The sequence below is a fragment of the Grampus griseus genome, assembly GCF_964374135.1.
Source record: "Grampus griseus genome assembly, chromosome: 4".
In the NCBI taxonomy this organism is placed as follows: domain Eukaryota; kingdom Metazoa; phylum Chordata; class Mammalia; order Artiodactyla; family Delphinidae; genus Grampus; species Grampus griseus.
In genome coordinates, this window is record NC_138997.1 from 138,630,027 (window position 1) to 138,648,597 (window position 18,571).

The following is an 18,571-nucleotide window of genomic DNA, read 5'->3' on the forward strand; positions in this document are numbered from 1 at the left end:
TGACGTACGGGTCACGCCTAATGATTACATTCTCCTCCCAGCTAATTTCAAGGCTAAGATCTCGCCCTAGCCATCTCTCTTAGATGTGTGTTCAAACAACATTAAGTATTTAGAAAGAGGACTGGAAAGGGTTCAGGATTTTAACTCGTAAATATAGACAAATTAATCTATCTCTATGACTTTGATTCTTTTATCTTTACAAAGAAAGGGTTGTGAAATTTGATGGCCACTTCCCTTCCAATTCTAACACCCCAGGCCTTTGTGATTTATTTTCCCAAGGTCAAGTTCGTTGTGTTGTTAACTGTGACAGTGAGTTAGTCTAATAAACTAGGCCACCCCAATGCCAATGTGTGAATGGAAGAAGGTAAATGGGTGGAGAAGTATCTGTACACAGAGGTAACATGAAAATTGAAACAATTTAGACCTTTAGAGACATTATTACATCCTTTGCGATCTATCCATGAGAGAATGACCATGATGGTAGAATGTTGGGGAGGAAGAAAAAATGGCATCATGAAAGGCCAACAGGTGAGACACTTTGGATGAGGTGGGACATGAGATGCCTATAAAAAGCACTGTGTGATGGGTAACCTACCAGGTTCTAGAAATGACTGTTTATAAAGCCATGAATTATAATCTTTAGTCTCTTTTTCATTTTATGATATATGACTATAAATTATAAGCCTTACTTTTCCACATATTATGAAATATTTGAGTGCTATGCTATAGACTTAATTTCATAAACTATCTTCCATATAATATTGTATATCTCACCATGTAAAACAGTGGCCTCTGTATTTCATCACTGCATTCTCAACTAATTTGCTTTGGTATTGATTACTGTTAAGCTTTGGGCAGTTCTATTTGTTCCATATGTAAAATTTTAAGAAAGAGAGAGAATACAAGGAAAGAGGAAACTTAGAATATGTCACAGTAGTGAGCAGTCAGTTGGGAAAATCATTTGATTTTTAAAAGCTATGAGCTGGTCTCCTTAGAAAATGAATGAAATACTATATGTTTTTGGAAAACAACCTCCAAATTCAAAGATTAGAAATGCCTAACTCTGAGACTGAGATAATTTCTGCCTCCCATGGCAAAGTGTTTCAGAAAGTGTGTCTTTTACCTTGTCATAATGGATCGCAAACCCAACACTTAAGCAGGACAGAAGAGAAATACTTTGCCCAAGTTTACAAATCCTGATCTGATAATCCCTATTGGATTACAAATGAGCTAATGACATGATGTTTGATGACAACAATGAAAAGTAAGTTGACTACCATTAAATAAGCATCTATTATGAGCAAAATAATGTCAGACACGTCAGTGTATTATTTCTAATTCTCACCAAAACTCTGCAAGATAAGCATTAGAATACCCATTTAATAGTTGGGTAAAGGAATGCATATACACTCTTGAAAGTTATTACCAAAATCTCTCTCTCTTTCTTTCTAACTCTCTCTCCCTCTCCTTCTCTCTCTCTTTCTCATTCTTTAGGTAGGTAGTATAAAATTATAAATAAATCAATAATTCTAATTGGATTATTGGAAATGTCTTATGCTTAAAGTAGTAGACCTATCAGAGAAGATAGCTCCCTGCATAAGTAATTCCCTCATAATATATGCTTAGACTCTTGAGAAAAATAAACACAGTAAAAGGTTACTAGGAACATCCTGTACCACTTTATAGACCATTTTATGCCTTCTGTAGGCATATATGATAAAAATAGTAAACAGGACCTGGGATTCATCATCAGAGATTACTGATCATCCTAACAAGTGTATTAGCATCTATATTCCTCCTGGAACACGCCACATATCATAAGATCCTGTACTTAAGGTCACCCCACTGCATCAGATTCCACAACTTGGACTAACCCTAGATCTTCAGATCTAATAATTAAGTTTCCACATAGAGAGGTGCCAATCTGGCTTTATCCCCACCCCCCCCATTTGTCCATCCAAATTTCTTACCATTTTCTGAAATAACTCGAAAAACTTTAGTCCTGTCTGATCTCCAAATCATCATGAAATCTAGAAACTGGTCACAGAATCCCTTTCTCTGTGTCTGTGTACTTGACACTTTTTCTTCCTGAGATAGATCTTGTAAGTTTCATCCCTTCGCCATGCTTCTACTTGTCAAACTAGGTACTTGTGTGTCACCTACAAGAATCATAGAACATACTAGAGTTGACAGAAAACTCAGAATTTGCTACTCTACCATTCCTTTTCTGCAGACGAAAAATCAGCAGCTCAGAGGGGTAAAGGATGTAGCTAACGTCACAAAATTAAATATTTTCAGAAGCGGAACTAGAACCTTACTCACTCACTCCAAGCTCAGAGCTCTTTCTACAACACCAGTGTGAATCTCACTGTGGCTGGCAGTGCCAATTACCTCCCAGCACAACTCTTGTCCTGTACTGGCATAGCTATTTTCCTCACCTCCTTATGCCCCCTTCCCCTGGAATATCAAATGTTTGAATGTCAGCTTTTTTAACACATCTTATTTAAAATATTTCAAAACTCTTTGACCTTAAAAATCTAACTACGGATTTTTGGATTTCCTTTATCTTCCTAGTATGTGATACCCTCCCCAATAATATAGACCTGTGATGTAGTATATGCTTCCCCACACTGATTCCTATATATTTACTAACCTGAAAAGGGAAACTTTATATTACAGAGCTAGACGCAAACGTAGGCAACGGTCTCTCCCTTTTCAACCTGAATAAAGAACTGTGGCTAAATTATAACCCCTTCTATCTCTATTTTGAGAATTCCAATGCTTAACCAAATTCTCTTACGTCAACACATTTGCATATAAATTTTATTCTAAAATGAGCTCTCTTCTCATTTAATCTCACTTGCTCTCCTACTGGCACGGAGAATAAATGATGCCACCTTCTTCATTCATTCATTCAAAAAAAGACAACTCTGTATATTTTCGGAGAGTTATGTGAAGGCTACGTTGACTCACTCCTTTTCTCTGAGCAGTCTGTTTAGTCCGTATCTTTAAACTAGGACAGTGTAGAGATTATGGTGCTATTTCCTAGAATTTTCTGCCACGTAATTTGTCACCGTGTCTGACTCCAGCAATGGTTCAAGTACAGGAAACAATTACGTTTTCTGAGATACTTGCTTTAATTAAAAATAAACTTATAAAAGATTGAAATGTGACTTCTTGGATGGTAACTCTCTTTAAACTGTATATATGTCACAAAAAGAAAATCCACTGGTTGTGCCATTGGGGTCATCTTCCCCAAGTACTGCTTCACATATAACAAAAACACAACACGCCTGCACCCGTCCCATCCCACGGGCTCCTGGATCAGTTCCTAAACTCCTGTAATGGAAGCTAAGGCTCACCCCATGCCAGCACCCACATCTTAATTACCCCCGTGTCTTCTATTCCTCTTCACAATCTTTTGCTTTAGCTACAGCAGTCTACAGAGTTTTCCCTGAAACCACTGAACAGCTCCACGGCTTTGTGCATGCCCATCCCCTATCTGAGATGCCTTTACTTCTCTAGTCTACCTTTCTAGGTTCTGCCCTTCTCCCAACTTCCTCTTCCACAGCCAAGTTACTTCCTTAGCAGCCATTACACCGCCTTGCATACCCATGGATCATTTCTGCTCTGCCTGCCAAAGAGAACAACTGGCATTTGGAAAGAGCTCTGATGGATGGATCTAGAGGTGATCGTATCAAGCAAAGTCCGAAAGAGAAAAGTACCATATGATATCGCTTATACTTGGAATCTAAAATATGACACAAACGAACTTCTCTACGAAACAGAAACAGATTCACAGATTTAGAGAACAGACGTTTGGTTGCCAGGGCAGTGCGGGTGGGTGGCGACTGGAGGGATGGAGTGGGAGTTTGGGATTAGCAGATGCAGACTGTGATATACAGAATGGATAAACATCAAGGTCCTACTGTAGAGCACAGGGAACTACATTCAATATCCTATAATAAACCATAATGGAAAAGAATATGAAAAAGAATAGATACATACACACACACACATACATATATACACATACATATGTATAAGTGAATCACTTTGCTGTATACCAGAAACTAACACAACATTGTAAATTGATTATACTTTAATAAAAAAAAGAAAAAGAAAAGAAAATCTCTGGAGCCAGACAAACAGTCCATGCGTTATGTCTAATACGGATTATAATCCTAATTTCCTCACATACTAATTACATGGCCGTGAGGAGTGAATTCACCTCTATGCACTTTTCTCAACTGAAGAATGGAAATAAAACACATCATATTTTCAAAAATAATGAAGTGCTACCCTGTCATCCATCTCTTACTCAGGTAACAAATATCATTTATATTTTTAATAATGCATTTTTAAATTAGACAGAAATTCATTAAAAATATCATTTGGGGCTAAACTAACACTTGTATTCTCCTGTTGTGTACCAATTCTATAGCTTCTTTCCTAGAAATAAAAATAACAATTTCAATACATGATACCAGCCACTCAGATCAAGACCTTGTTTGTCAGATTTCATAAAGGAGTTTCTTGGTAAGACAGTGAGCCTAAAAATAGGTGACTGAAGCGGAAGTACAAATAGTCCATCCATTATAGCAGCACCACTGGCCAACAGTGTGACGTGGGCAGTATGGGTGTGGCTATGCAAATATTGGTTCAGAAGGAAAAAAAAAACCTGCCAAGAAATTCATTCTGATTATGATGCGTGAGCATATTACCACCTGAGGGAGGTTAGAGACTATTAAATGAAAAGCAGTTCTCATCATCTTCTGAACCTTTTAACTACCGATAATTGGGTACTTTGCTGATGGTGCAGAACAACTTTTCAAACTGATTAATAAGTCATGTGTGTTGAAAAGGCAGCCCCGTTCATAAAACAATTATGCTAATCCTCTCATTTTTTCCAAAGATTATGAAATATTCTAATCTTTGAAGAACATAGGTTTGGGTTGCAGATGGGTTTGTATATTACTTGTCAGGCTCATTAACATTTTTGATTCTCACATATTTTATCCTCACAACCCCATGAGAACTGCAATATAGGGATTATTACCCTCTATTTAAAAGGGGTAAACAAAGATTCAGAAGCAATTTAGAGGTCTGCCCAAGGTCAAACATCTAGTTAAGAGGAGACAGCATCAGAATGTTTATTTTCTGAACAAGTGCTATTTTCAAAGACTCAGTAAGTATTTTTATAGTTCACAAAAGTGAAGGAAAATGTCGCTTTACTGGAAAGTCTCAACTTCACTGGGTTCATTTTAAATGTTTACATTATTGGTAACACAGCTTAGCTTGCACCTACACGAATTCCAAAGTGGCTCATTTTCCCGAGCGGGTCGGTAAGCTGAGTCAGTGTTTGAATACGACTAGAACTAAATTACCAAAATTACTTCAGTGCATGGCGCGCGCACAGATAACGGCCTAGACGCATCTTGTCTCTGCCCATAAGGAACAAGGTGGGATATTATTCTATTTTTGTGAGACTCTTAAACAACACTGTTTCATGAATGAATGAATACCACGCAGCAGTCCACAAACTAGGTATCAGGGGGTCTAAGAAGTTTTTCACCAATTATAACCCAGAATGTAAAACTTAGTTATGAGCCGCCTGTGGGGTACAATCATTAACTTTCCAATTCAGGAATAGAGAAGGGTAGCTCATTTGCATAAAGCAGAATATGGATGAGAGGACCTACTAAAGTGTGAACTCAAAAGCGGGAGACAATCTAATGACTGACTTACTACTTCTAATTGCAGGAGGTGCTTCCTTTCAGATAAGAGGATTCTAACTCTGCAACCTCTGGTGTATGAGAAATTCAATGACATTTGGGTTGTACCTATTTAGTCAAGACATCTGGCTCACCCTATGTATGCCAGCCAGCCAACAATTTATCAAAGTTTGAAATGGTTACAGAAACTAGCAGGTTGGGGGGCGGAGTCAAGATGGTGTACTAGGAGGACACGGAATTCGCATCTCTGCGAATCACCTCGCAGCACAACTAGGGCACCCACCAGGCACCGGTGGAGAACCACAGACACCTAAGGGGACGGGAGGAACCCCCAGCGACTGGGTAGGACGTGGGGCGTACGGAGAGTGAAGGGGGAGGAGAAGTGGAGGTGGGACGGGACTGGTGCCCCTGAGGGGCGGCTGGGGGAGGGGGAGGGATCCCACGCCTGAAGGGGTAAATTGGGGAACCACTGGGAGGTCAGAGGGTCCAAAGGGAGTGTGGCCAGGTTTCCCCTGCCCACTTGGGCCCCCAGGAATCTGCTGAGATCCCAGGCCTGATCCTCTGCCCACCAAGGCCCCTCCAGCCGTGCAGGTCCTGAGGGAGTGGGAGGGAGGGAAGGGGGAGCAAAAGTAAAGGCCGGACCTCTGGGACCGGCACCCTTGAGGGTGGCTGGGGGAGGGGAGGAGTTCCTACACTCAGCAGGACCCACCCACAGTTAGGGTTCCAGCGGGGACTGGGGAGACCCTGGGGGAGAACTGGGGGTGAGGGGGCATGGAGGAACGGAGGGGAACACAGCCAGCGCTTTCCCTGTCCACTTAGGCACGGGGGAGACTGTTGGGGTCCACTGCATAATCCTCTGCCCTCAGAGCCTCCCTCCTACCGAGAGCCCAAGCCCCGCCCCTACACCCCAACCCAGGGCCCTCTACACTCGGAGACATGCCCCCCCCACCCAGACCCCCTCCAACGCACTGGGCCTAAACCCCACCCACACAGCCTCACCCAGGGCCTTACCTCCAAACTCTGGAACTCCACACTCCAGAGGCCCCCCTTTGGACGTGCTGCCTCTCCGCTTCCGGGCAGGTCTTAAGCAGGGGTCCCCTCCTAGGCCCTAACCCCCAGGGCCTTTTCCGGCTACGTGGGTCCTGAGACTACAACCCCGCCCCCACCCCCCCACCCCCGCCTAGATCCTGTCCCACCCGAAACCCCGCCCCTGCTTAACTTCCACCCCTGCCTAAACTCCACCCCCCACAGCCAAAGATTTTTTTTTTTTCTTTTTTCCTCTTTTAGATTGGGATTCTGTTTTACCTTGTTATTGATTCATTGTTGTTGATTCATTTATATTTTTATTTTTTCTAATAAATCTTTTATTTTTCTAATTTTATTTTATTCTTTATACTTGGTTATTGTACTGCTCCTTTTGGCTTGTTCCCCTTTTTCTTTTTTCTGTGTGGTTTTGTTTTACCTTGTTGCAGTTGTTTCAATTATATTTTTATTTTTCCTAATATATTTTTTATCTTTCTAATTTTATTTTCTTTTTTATTCTTTGCTATTGTACTGCTCTTTTTTTTCTTTTCCTTTTTTCCACGTCATTTGGCTTGCGGGATCTTGGTTCCCGGGCTGGAGGTCGGGCCCAAGCTCCTGTGGTAGGAGCTCTGAGTCCAAACCACTGGACTAACGGAGAACCTCAGGTCCCTGGGAATATTAATCGGACTGAGGCCTCCCGGAGGTCCTCATCTCGGCACCAAGAACTGGCTCTATCCAACTACATGCAAACTCCAGTGCTGGACGCCTCAGGCCAAACAACCAGTAACACAGGAATACAACCCTACCCATCCAAAAAAAAAAAAAAAAGAAAAGAAACGACAAAAAAATATGTTACAGACTAAAGATCAAGGTAAAAACCTACAAGAACAAATAAATGAAGACGAAATAGGCAATCTACCTGAAAAAGAATTCAGAGTAATGAGAGTAAAGGTGATCCAAAATCTTGGAAACAGAATGGAGAAAATATAAGAAACATTTAACAAGGATCTAGAAGAACTAAAGAGCAAACAAACAATGATGAACAACACAGTAACTGAAATTAAAAATACTCTAGAAGGAATCAGTAGCAGAATAACTGAGGCAGAAGAACAGATAAGTGAGATGGAAGATAAAATGGTGGAAATAACTGCTGGGGAGCAGAATAAAGAAAAAAGAATGAAAAGAATTGAGGACAGTCTCAGAGACCTCTGGGACAACAGTAAACACACCAACATTCGAATTACAAGGGTCCCAGAAGAAGAGAAAAAGAAAGGGTCTGAGAAAATATTTGAAGAGATTATAGTGGAAAACTTCCCTAACATGGGAAAGGAACTAGTCAATCAAGTCCAGGAAGCACAGAGGGTCCCATACATGATAAACCCAAAGAGGAACATGCTGAGACACATATTAGTCAAACTATCAAAATTTAAATACAAAGAAAAAATATTAAAAGCAGCAAGGGAAAAGCAATAAATAACATACAAGGGAATCCCCATAAGGTTAACAGCTGATCTTTCAGCAGAAACTCTACAAGTCAGAAGGGAGGGGCAGGACATATTTAAAGTGATGAAAGGGAAAAACCTACAACCAAGATTACTCTACTCGACAAGGATCTCATTCAGATTCAATGGAGAAATCAAAAGCTTTACAGACAAGCAGAAGCTATGAGAATTCAGCACCACCAAACCAGCTTTACAACCAATGCTAAAGGAACTTCTCTAAGCCGGAAACACAAGGGAAGAAAAAGACCCACAAAAACAAACCCAAATCAATTAAGAAAATGGTAATAGAAACATACATATCAATACTCACACTGAATGTAAATGGATTAAATGCTCCAACCAAAAGACACAGACTGGCTGAGTGGATAAAAAACAAGACCCTTATATATGCTGTCTACAAGAGACCAACTTCAGACCTAGGGACACCTACAGACTGAAAGTGAGGTGATGGAAAAAGATATTCCATGCAAATGGAAGTCACAAGAAAGTTGGAGTAGCAATACTCATATCAGATAAAATAGACTTTAAAATAAAGAGATAAGGAAGGACATTACATAATGATCAAGGAACAAATACAAGAAGAAACCATAACAATTATATATATTTATGCACCCAACAGTAGGAGCAACCTCAATACATAAGGCAAATGCTAACAGCCATAAAAGGAGAAATTGACTGTAACATGATAATAGTGGGGGATTTTAATACCCCACTAACACCAAGAAACAGATCATCCAGACAGAAAATAAATAAAGAAACACAAGATTTAAATGACACAACAGACCAGATAGACTTAATTGATATTTTCAGGACATTTCACACTAAAGTGAAGAATACACTTTCTTCTCAAGTGCACACAGAACGTTCTCCAGGACAGATCACATCTGGTTCACAAATCAAGCCTTGGAAAATTTAAGAAAACTGAAATCTTATCAAGCATCTTTTCCAACCTCAACACTGTGAGATTAGAAATCAACTACAGGAAGAAAAAGAGTAAAAAACACAAATACATGGAGGCTAAACAGTGCACTGCTAAATAACCAAGAGATCACTGAGGAAATCAAAAAATACCTAGAAACAAATGACAACAAAAACATGATGATCCAAAACCTATAGGATGCAGCAAAAGCAGTTTTAAGAGGGAAGTTCATAGCAATTGAAGCTCACCTCAAGAAACAAGAAACATCTCAAATAAACAACCTAACCTTAAACCTAAAGCAACTAAAAAAAAAAGAACAAAGAAAACCCTAAGTTAGTAGATGGAAAGAAATCATAAAGATCAGAGCAGAAATAAATGAAATAAAAACAAAGAAGACAATAGCAAAGATCAATAAAACTAAAAGCTGGTTCTTTGAGAAGATAAACAAAATTGATAAACCTTTAGCCACACTCATCAAGAAAAAAGGAACAGGACTCAAATCAATAAAATTAGAAATGAAAAAGGAGAGATTACAACTGACACTGCAGAAATACAAAAGATGATAAGAGACTACTTCAAGCAACTATATGCCAATAAAATGCACAACCTGGAAGAAAAGGACAAATTCTTGGAAAAGTACAAGCTTCCAAGATCAAACCAGGAGGAATTAGAAAATATAAACAGACCAATCACAGGTAATGAAATTGAAACTGTAATTTAAAATCTTCCAACAAACAAAAGTCTAGGACCACATGACTTCACAGGAGAATTCTGTCAAACATTCAGAGAAGAGCTAACACTTATCCTTCTCAAAAGCTTCCAAAACATTGCAGAGGGAGGAACATTCCCAAACTCATTCTATGAGGCCACCATCACCCTGATACTAAAACCAGACAAAGATATCACAAAAAACGAAAATTACAGACTAATATCACTGATGAACATACACGCAAAAGTCCTCAACAAAATACTAACAAACAGAATCCAACAACACATTAAAAGGATCATACACCATGATCAAGTGGGATTTATCCCAGGAATGCAAGGATTCTTCAATATACGCAAAACAATGTGATACACCATATTAACAAATTAAAGAATAAAAACCATATGATCATCTCAATAGGTGCAGAAAAAGCTTTTGATGAAATTCAACACCCATTTATGGTAAAAACTCTCCAGAAAGTGGGCATAGAGGGAACCTACCTCAACATAATAAAAGCCATATATGACAAACCCACAGCAAACATCATTCACAATGGTGAAAAACCGAAAGCACTTCCTGTAAGATCAGGAACAACACAAGGATGTCCACTCTCGCCACTCTTATTCAACATAGTTTTGGAAGCCCTAGCCACGGCAATCAGAGAAGGAAGAGAAATTAAAGGAATACAAATTGGAAAAAAAGAAGTAAAACTGTCATGGTTTGCTGATGACATGATACTATACCTAGAGAATCCTAAAGATGCCAGCAGAAAACTACTAGAAGTAATTAGTTTGGTAAGGTTGCAGGATACAAAATTAATGCACAGAAATCTCTTGCATTCCTATACACTAACAACGAAAGATCAGAAAGAAAAATTAAGGAAACAATCCCACTTACCATCACAACAAAAAGAATAAAATACCTAGGAATAAATCTACCTAAGGAAGCAAAAGACCTGTACTCAGAGAACTATAAAACACTGATGAAAGAAATCATAGATAACATAAACAGATGGAGAGATATGCCATGTTCCTGGATTGGAAAAATCAATATTGTGAAAACGACTATACTAGCCAAAGCAATCTACAGGTTCAATGCAATCCCTATCAAATTACCAATGGCATTTTTCACAGAACTGGAACAAGAAATTTTACAATTTGTATGGAAACACAAAAGACGCCGAATAGCCAAAGCAATCTTGAGAAAGAGAAACGGAGCTGCAGGAATCAGGCTCCCTGGCTTCAGACTATACTGCAAAGCTACAGTAATCAAAACAGTATGGTACTGGCACAAAAACAGAAATATAGATCAATAGAACAGGATAGAAAGCCCAGAGATAAATCCACACACATATGGTCACCTTATCTTTGAAAAAGGAGGCAAGAATATACAATGGAGAAAAGACAGCCTCTTCAATAACTGGTGATGGGACACCCACATGTAAAAGAATGGAATTAGAACACTCCCTAACACCATACACAAAAATAAACTCAAAATAGATTAAAGACCTAAATGTAAGGCCAGACACTATAAAACTCTTAGAGGAAAACATAGGCAGAACACCCTATGACATAAATCACAGCAAGATCCTTTTTGACCCACCTCCTAGAGAAATGGAAATAAGAACAAAAATAAACAAATGGGACCTAATGAAACTGAAAAGCTTTTGCACAGCAAAGGAAACCATAAACAAGATGAAAAGACAACCCTCAGGATGGGAGAAAATATTTGCAAATGAAGTAACTGACAAAGGATTAATCTCCAAAATTTACAAGAAGCTCATGCAGCTCAATATCACAAAAACAAACAACCCAATCCAAAAATGGGCAGAAGACCTAAATAGACATTTCTCCAAAGAAGATATACAGATTGCCCACACACACATGAAAGGATGTTCAACATCACTAATCATTAGAGAAACGCAAATCAAAACTACAATGATGTTTCACCTCACCAGTCAGAATGGCCATCATCAAAAAATCTACAAACAGTAAATGCTGGAGAGGGTGTGGAGAAAAGGGAACCCTCTTGCACTGTTGATGGGAATGTAAGTTGACACAGCCACTATGGAGAACAGTATGGAGGTTCCTTAAAAAACTATAAATAGAATTATCATATGATCCAGCAATCCCACTACTGGGCATATACCCAGAGAAAACCATAATTCAAAAAGACACATGCACCCCAATGTTCATTGCAGCACTATTTACAATAGCCAGGACATGGAAGCAACCTAAATGTCCATCGACAGATGAATGGATAAAGAAGATGTGGTACATGTATACAATGGAATATTACTCAGCCATAAAAAGGAATGAAATTGTGTTATTTGTAGTGAGGTGGATGGTCCTAGTATGTGTCATACAGAGTGAAATACATTAGGAAGAGAAAAACAAACACTGTATGCTGATACATATATATGGAATTTTAAAAAGTGGCACTGATGAACCTAGTGGCAGGGTGGGAACAAAGATGTAGATGTAGAGAACGGACTTGAGAGCATGGAAGGGAAGGGGAAGCTGGGATGAAGTGAGAGCGTAGCATTGACATATATACACTACCAAATATAAAATGGATGGCTAGCGGGAAGCAGCCGCATAGCACAGGGAGATCAGCTCGAAGCTTTGCGATGACCTAGAGGGATGGAATAGGGAGGGTGGGAGGGAGGCTCAAGAGGGAGGGGATATGGGGATATATGCATACGTATAACTGATTCACTTTGTTATACAGCAGAAACTAACAGAACATTGTAAAGCATTTATACTCCAATAAAGATGTGGAAAAAAAGAAATTAGCAGGTTGATAATCAACATATGCAGGTAAAAAATATTGGTAGCCCAGTCGAAGAGGTTATAGTAAGTTTCTCATTGTATTTTACATGAATTATATCTGTTTAAAGATATTGTGGAGGAGATTCGTGCATTTGGTGAAAAGCTAGATTATACAGTGTCCAAGGTCCTCCTCTAGTTCTGAAGTTCTTTGATTCTATTCACTTGTGGTCTCATATTTTATGGATAATTAATGGGATCAGAAACACAGGGTAGAATTAAATCAGCCACTATTACTGCTCCTAAAACACGAGTTTATGATTCTAGACTCAAAACATAAACTTCAATAAAGCTAAAATTCAAATTTAGAAACAACTAATGTGAAAGGACGTAAAGCAGTCAAAAGCACTGACCTTCAAATTTTTGCCTCATAATGGGGTTAGAATCCTTAAAATTTTTTAAAAACTATCTAAATGTCTTCCACAAAGCATTGAAGGATTAATATCTGTCTTCTTTGATTACTGCCTGATAAAATACTATAACATAATCCTGTAATTTCTGCACCACTTATTTGACATTTCAGCCTTACAGGAACAAACTGTGTTTGAGCCAGACGTATTTTTTATGCATATGTGAAGCTGAGAAATGCAAGAATTTTGATCCCAGGGTACATCAACCTCATGTTCCATCAGTGAGAAATTTTCAAACTGCACAAAGGCAGAGTAACTTGGTGACCTTGTTGTCTGAACATAGAATCATTTCTTCTCTGTGTCATCTGGACAAATTCTGATCTTTTGTCTGCCTCAGTGGCTCAACCACTATATTTAAAAATGGATTTACCAAATTTTTCATATATATATATATTTCCAGAAGAAATGCATAAAATAGAGTGATTTTAATTTAGGTTTCAATTATTTCAACAACTGAAGAGAAACACTGTCACATATTAAGATAATCCTAACAATGTCTTATTGTCATTAATAAAGAGATGCCTCATTTTGCCAAAGAAATCTTTGTAAATTTTGGTATAAATTCAATTTTACAAATTAACCTGGTTAGGAGATGTCATTTCTAAGAAGTTCATTTGGCAAATTCTTTTTGCAAATTAATTCTGCTTAATAATCCCTATTTTTTTCTATCTACATTTATCTATAGTGAGGTAACTATGAAAATCAGTTTGCATACCTTAAGAACATATAACCCTTGAGTATTTGTAAAAGACACTTTGAAAATATTCTAAGAATGTAGTAGATAACATGACTTTTTAATAAAAAGGTCACAAAACATAGTATTACTGTAATCTGCACATGTATACATTATATGCTATTTTCTAGCAACTGTTGCATTAGAAAGCTGGAAAGCATAGAAAGCAGAAGATTTGCCTCTCATAGAAAACTGCATCCTTAAAATGCCAATATGCAAGATAAAAGACTTCAAGTCAACTTTTCATATTCTGTCATGCAACTGTGCTACGGCACACTTGGGCAAGATTTTTAAATTGCTTTGTTTTGCTGTGTTTTTAATCATGTTAACAGTTGTATATGTCCTATAAGCAGTAGGCCTTATAAAACAGTAAAATATTATTAATAAATGCCTTTACTCTGGCTTAATATAAGTCAGTGAGGATTAGAACATATATGCTATGAATTTAAGACTGCACCATCTGAACGGAATGCAAGCAATGTGATAGTGGACCATTTATGAGTCCCTGTGATCGACCACAGACCTTAAAGGTTTTGGGGCATTTTTCCCAAACCAAATTTCTCTTCTTCTAAGTTATCATTGGTGCAAGGTGTGATGACTTTCAGGCATCAATTAATATAAATTGAAAGCAGGCAAAGTATTAATTAAACATGACACCCTGATTATTTAAACCTTCTATTAAACTTGATTATTCACAGAGAGTTGATAGCCTGCTCTTCAGCAATGACGGATGATATCAAGGTTTACTGACTTCCTTCAAGTCTAGCGTTTCCAACTATTCAGAACAGAAGGAATAAATGAAGTGAGAAGAACGCTGGAACGAGTCTGATAGACAGACTAATCTCAGACCCCCAAGGTCAAAGTAAAGCAATTCATCTCTTGGCTTTCATGAACATGAGACATGATTTATCCATCTGAGAGCAGAATTACAAACATTATACATCTCAATGATAGGTTCTTCACACCGTGTAACTTTTTGAACAGTGATCGATTGCACAGTTGCCACAAAATTAATGTCATAAAGCAAAACTCATTATATTTGCAAATAAAAACACTGATTTTTAAGAACAAATGTACACATTAGCAATTATTACCACTACATACTTCATTTGGGGGGAAAATAACATTTTAAAATTCATATATTCCTTGAGATTCTATCACCTTCATGGTCCAAACTTTGGATATATGTGCTCCTCAAAATACTATTCTTACTCTAATATTTATTGTTTGTGGAGCCAGTTAGCATGCTATAAATAATTATTCAATGAAATACTTTTACATTTCTATAAAACTTCAATGATAATCACTGTGTTTTCAAATAAAAATGTTAAATACCTCGTAAAGGGTAACTACTCCCTTAGATCCAAAGCTACTCTTAGAGAAGAAAACACAAATTATAAGACAGACCATGGGAACATTTTTTAACATTACGAATGTAATCACAGAACAGGAATTTTGCCCAATTTTTTAGGATTAGTGCTTTACAAGCTTTAAAGAATAGACGAAACTTAAGAATAGAAAAAGCCACGAGCTAGTTATTTGGATTGCATTAATCTCCCAGTTTATCTCCCACTTGTTACAGTATTAAGGAACTGTTCTGTAACAGTTCAGAATAGCAGTTCAGAAATTATTCCATAAAGTATTAGCTAATTTGAAAGATTTCCACTGAAATTAAATTATATGTAAAGGGTAGCCAATTGTGACCATGAAACCTTATTGCACATCCTATATATTTTAACGCACATTGCTGTTTTCACTGATCTAAATTAATGATCCCTTTTTCTATCGGGTCACAATTTTAGGGAAATTTTATTGCCTAGGTGGAGAAGGACAGTAAAAAGGGTTGTATATCTAGCTGATGATTCATTTCACCAGCTGCTGAATGCTGCCCATTACAACACACCTGGACACATGCACCCGTGACTGATGGGCAAACACATTTATCTCGGCACGTCACAAAGGAGATGGAATTATAATTATTCTCCCTTGTATCTAAAGGTATTTTGGAACCGGTCTCCCTACAGAATAATACAAATTACACATCTGGACGAGGTCCACACAATTTTACCATCTATTCTCAATATTCGATCATCAATATTTCCCAAACCATTCTCTGTGTTTAAAAAATAAGATTTAGTTTTACAAGACCTGGAAAAATTGTCAACATTTCAGGGAAATGCTATTTTTAAAATTAAGACATTGAATAAATTGCTCAAAACCCTGAATTTCTTTGGTTGATAAATACATAGTACAAATTTAAGCTTTACTTTCCATTAAGGGGATTTCTCATATTCTGATTTTGAGAAAATAAACGTGTTGTCTGAGTTTTACACAGACTCCTCCATGCAAACATCGAATATCTGAGTACCTAGCATAAAAGAACCAAAAGGGGGCTTCCCTGGTGGCGCAGTGGTTGGGAGTCCGCCTGCCGATGCAGGGGACGCGGGTTCGTGCCTCGGTCCGGGGGAGTCCCACGTGCCGCGGAGCGGCTGGGCCCGTGAGCCATGGTCGCTGGGCCTGCGCGTCCGGAGCCTGTGCTCTGCAGCGGGAGAGGCCACGGCAGTGAGAGGCCCGCGTACCGCAAAAAAAAAAAAAAAAAAAAAAAAAAAAAGAACCAAAAGGTATCAGAGGTTTCTTTCTTCAAGTTGTCTTGGCGGTTACTCATTATCTTGACCTAAAATCGAGAGATTTGTACTCTCTCCTGAAAAGTTCCTAAGTTTAAGAGCTTAAAATATAATTTTAAAATTAGAAGTATCCTAGGAATATTTAATGAAATTTGCAGAATCATGATTTCCAGAAAATGACAATATTTCATCCACTGTAACCAGTGATAACAATCTTAGTCTTATACAACAGGCTTCAATATGGTGTGAAAATGTTTTTGCATTTCTTTCAAAAACACTGAAGAAAGAGAATTGCTTAGGATACTGAAACCTAGGAAACACTCTGATGGGAGTAACATTTTACCTTGCTCCTAAAATAAGGATATGATAACAGTAGCAACAACCAATTATGTAGAGATTAAAAAGTAACAGTCACTAATCTACGTACTCACTACCACCGCCCAATGAAGTAGGCGCTATTATTCTTCTCACTTTTTGAGATGAGGAAATTTCTTTGCAACAGCGGACAACAAACCCCGAATCAGCACATCCCTGTTCTTTAGTATTTGTATATCTTGATCATGAACATTATTAATGTGTGAAACTAAGCCTCTTAAATTAAGAAGAAGAAAGAGGGAGAGAGAGAATCCTAAACTGGCATACCTCTCTGGCAGAATGCATTAGAAATTTAGATCAAGCTAATAATGGCATAGTTTGAATATGCTTAATATGCACAATAGTATAATTGTACATATTGAAAACAAAATCTATGCTTAAATTATTAAATAACATTAAATGAGAATATGAACTATCTCCATGCCACTGATGTACCATGTAATAACTGTTCCATTATAGGTCACATCCACAGACCTACAGTTTGCCATTCTTTTCATAAGAAATATTCTCTGATATTGGGTTTTAGTAATTGGTCTCTTTAAAATGTTTGTAGACTTAAAAAAGACAGTCATAGGGCTTCCCTGGTGGCGCAGTGGTTGAGAGTCTGCCTGCCGATGCAGGGGACGCGGGTTCGTGCCCCGGCCTGGGAAGATCCCACGTGCCGCGGAGCGGCTGGGCCCGTGAGCCATGGCCGCTGGGCCTGCGCGTCCGGAGGTTGTGCTCCGCAACGGGAGAGGCCACGACAGTGAGAGGCCCGAAAAAAAGATAGTCATAAACCATAGTAATCTCTTTCACACAATGGAGACTCAAAAAATAGTTTACATAAAATCTAGTAAGAGGAGTCTTTCCTCCTCATTGCCACTTACACACTAATTATTTGCAAAAAATTAAAAGGCAGGGCAACCCATTTATCCCTGTAATCAGCAGATTTAGAGTCATAATGTAGTTTACCACTTCAGAGCCATGCTAGAAAGAACTAGTTCCCGGTCAATGTATGTTCTCTACCACAATTCCAGGTATAAATACGAAAACATTGCTAGAAGTTTATCATATTTCTCAATAAAATAACCATTTCACATGTTTAAATTACATAGTGATTTGCATAATGGTTAAATCAGATAGTATGAAACACTATTTGAACCTCAATTACTGGTTTGCATATTCAAAATTCTGACAACTCTGGTACTTGGCCAGATCTAATCGGCTACCTATATACTCGCTGCCCGAATTTTAGTCTACCTTAATTTGAATTGTCAACCCTTAAGCATGTTCTCTGAAGTCCAGGCTACTTCATACTGACTCACCTTTGTACTTGTTTCCCTTTCTTGGAAGTTTGTCCCTTCCTCTCCCTTCTCTCACACTCTCTCTCTCTCTGTCTCTCTCTCTCTCCTATAATTACCTAAGGAACACCTACTTATCATTTGAGTCTCTATATAAGCAACATCTCCCTAGATAAATATTTTCTCCTTTCGTCTCTGTCAAATGGGGAAAATAATCTACTATGGTACCAATCACACCATGTTAGTTATTTGTTTACACGTTTGACTCTATGACTAGACAATGGAATCTTGAATACGTCTTATTCATCATGTCAGATGGTGCACCATAGTTGGAACATGGTATAGATATTTCATAAAAGTCAGAAGAATTAAATAACTCTAAAATTCTGTCTTTATCTTACACAGTAGTACTTAAAATTTCCCTTTTCTGGCTGTA

General features: G+C 38.1%; 1 protein-coding gene across 1 annotated transcript in view; it reads right to left on the reverse strand.

The window, feature by feature from the left end:
- SLC7A11 (solute carrier family 7 member 11) overlaps positions 1-18,571 on the reverse strand; it is a gene marked incomplete at both ends in the record, with an annotated part of 86,371 nt that overhangs the window by 39,941 nt on the left and 27,859 nt on the right. The window lies entirely within an intron of this gene.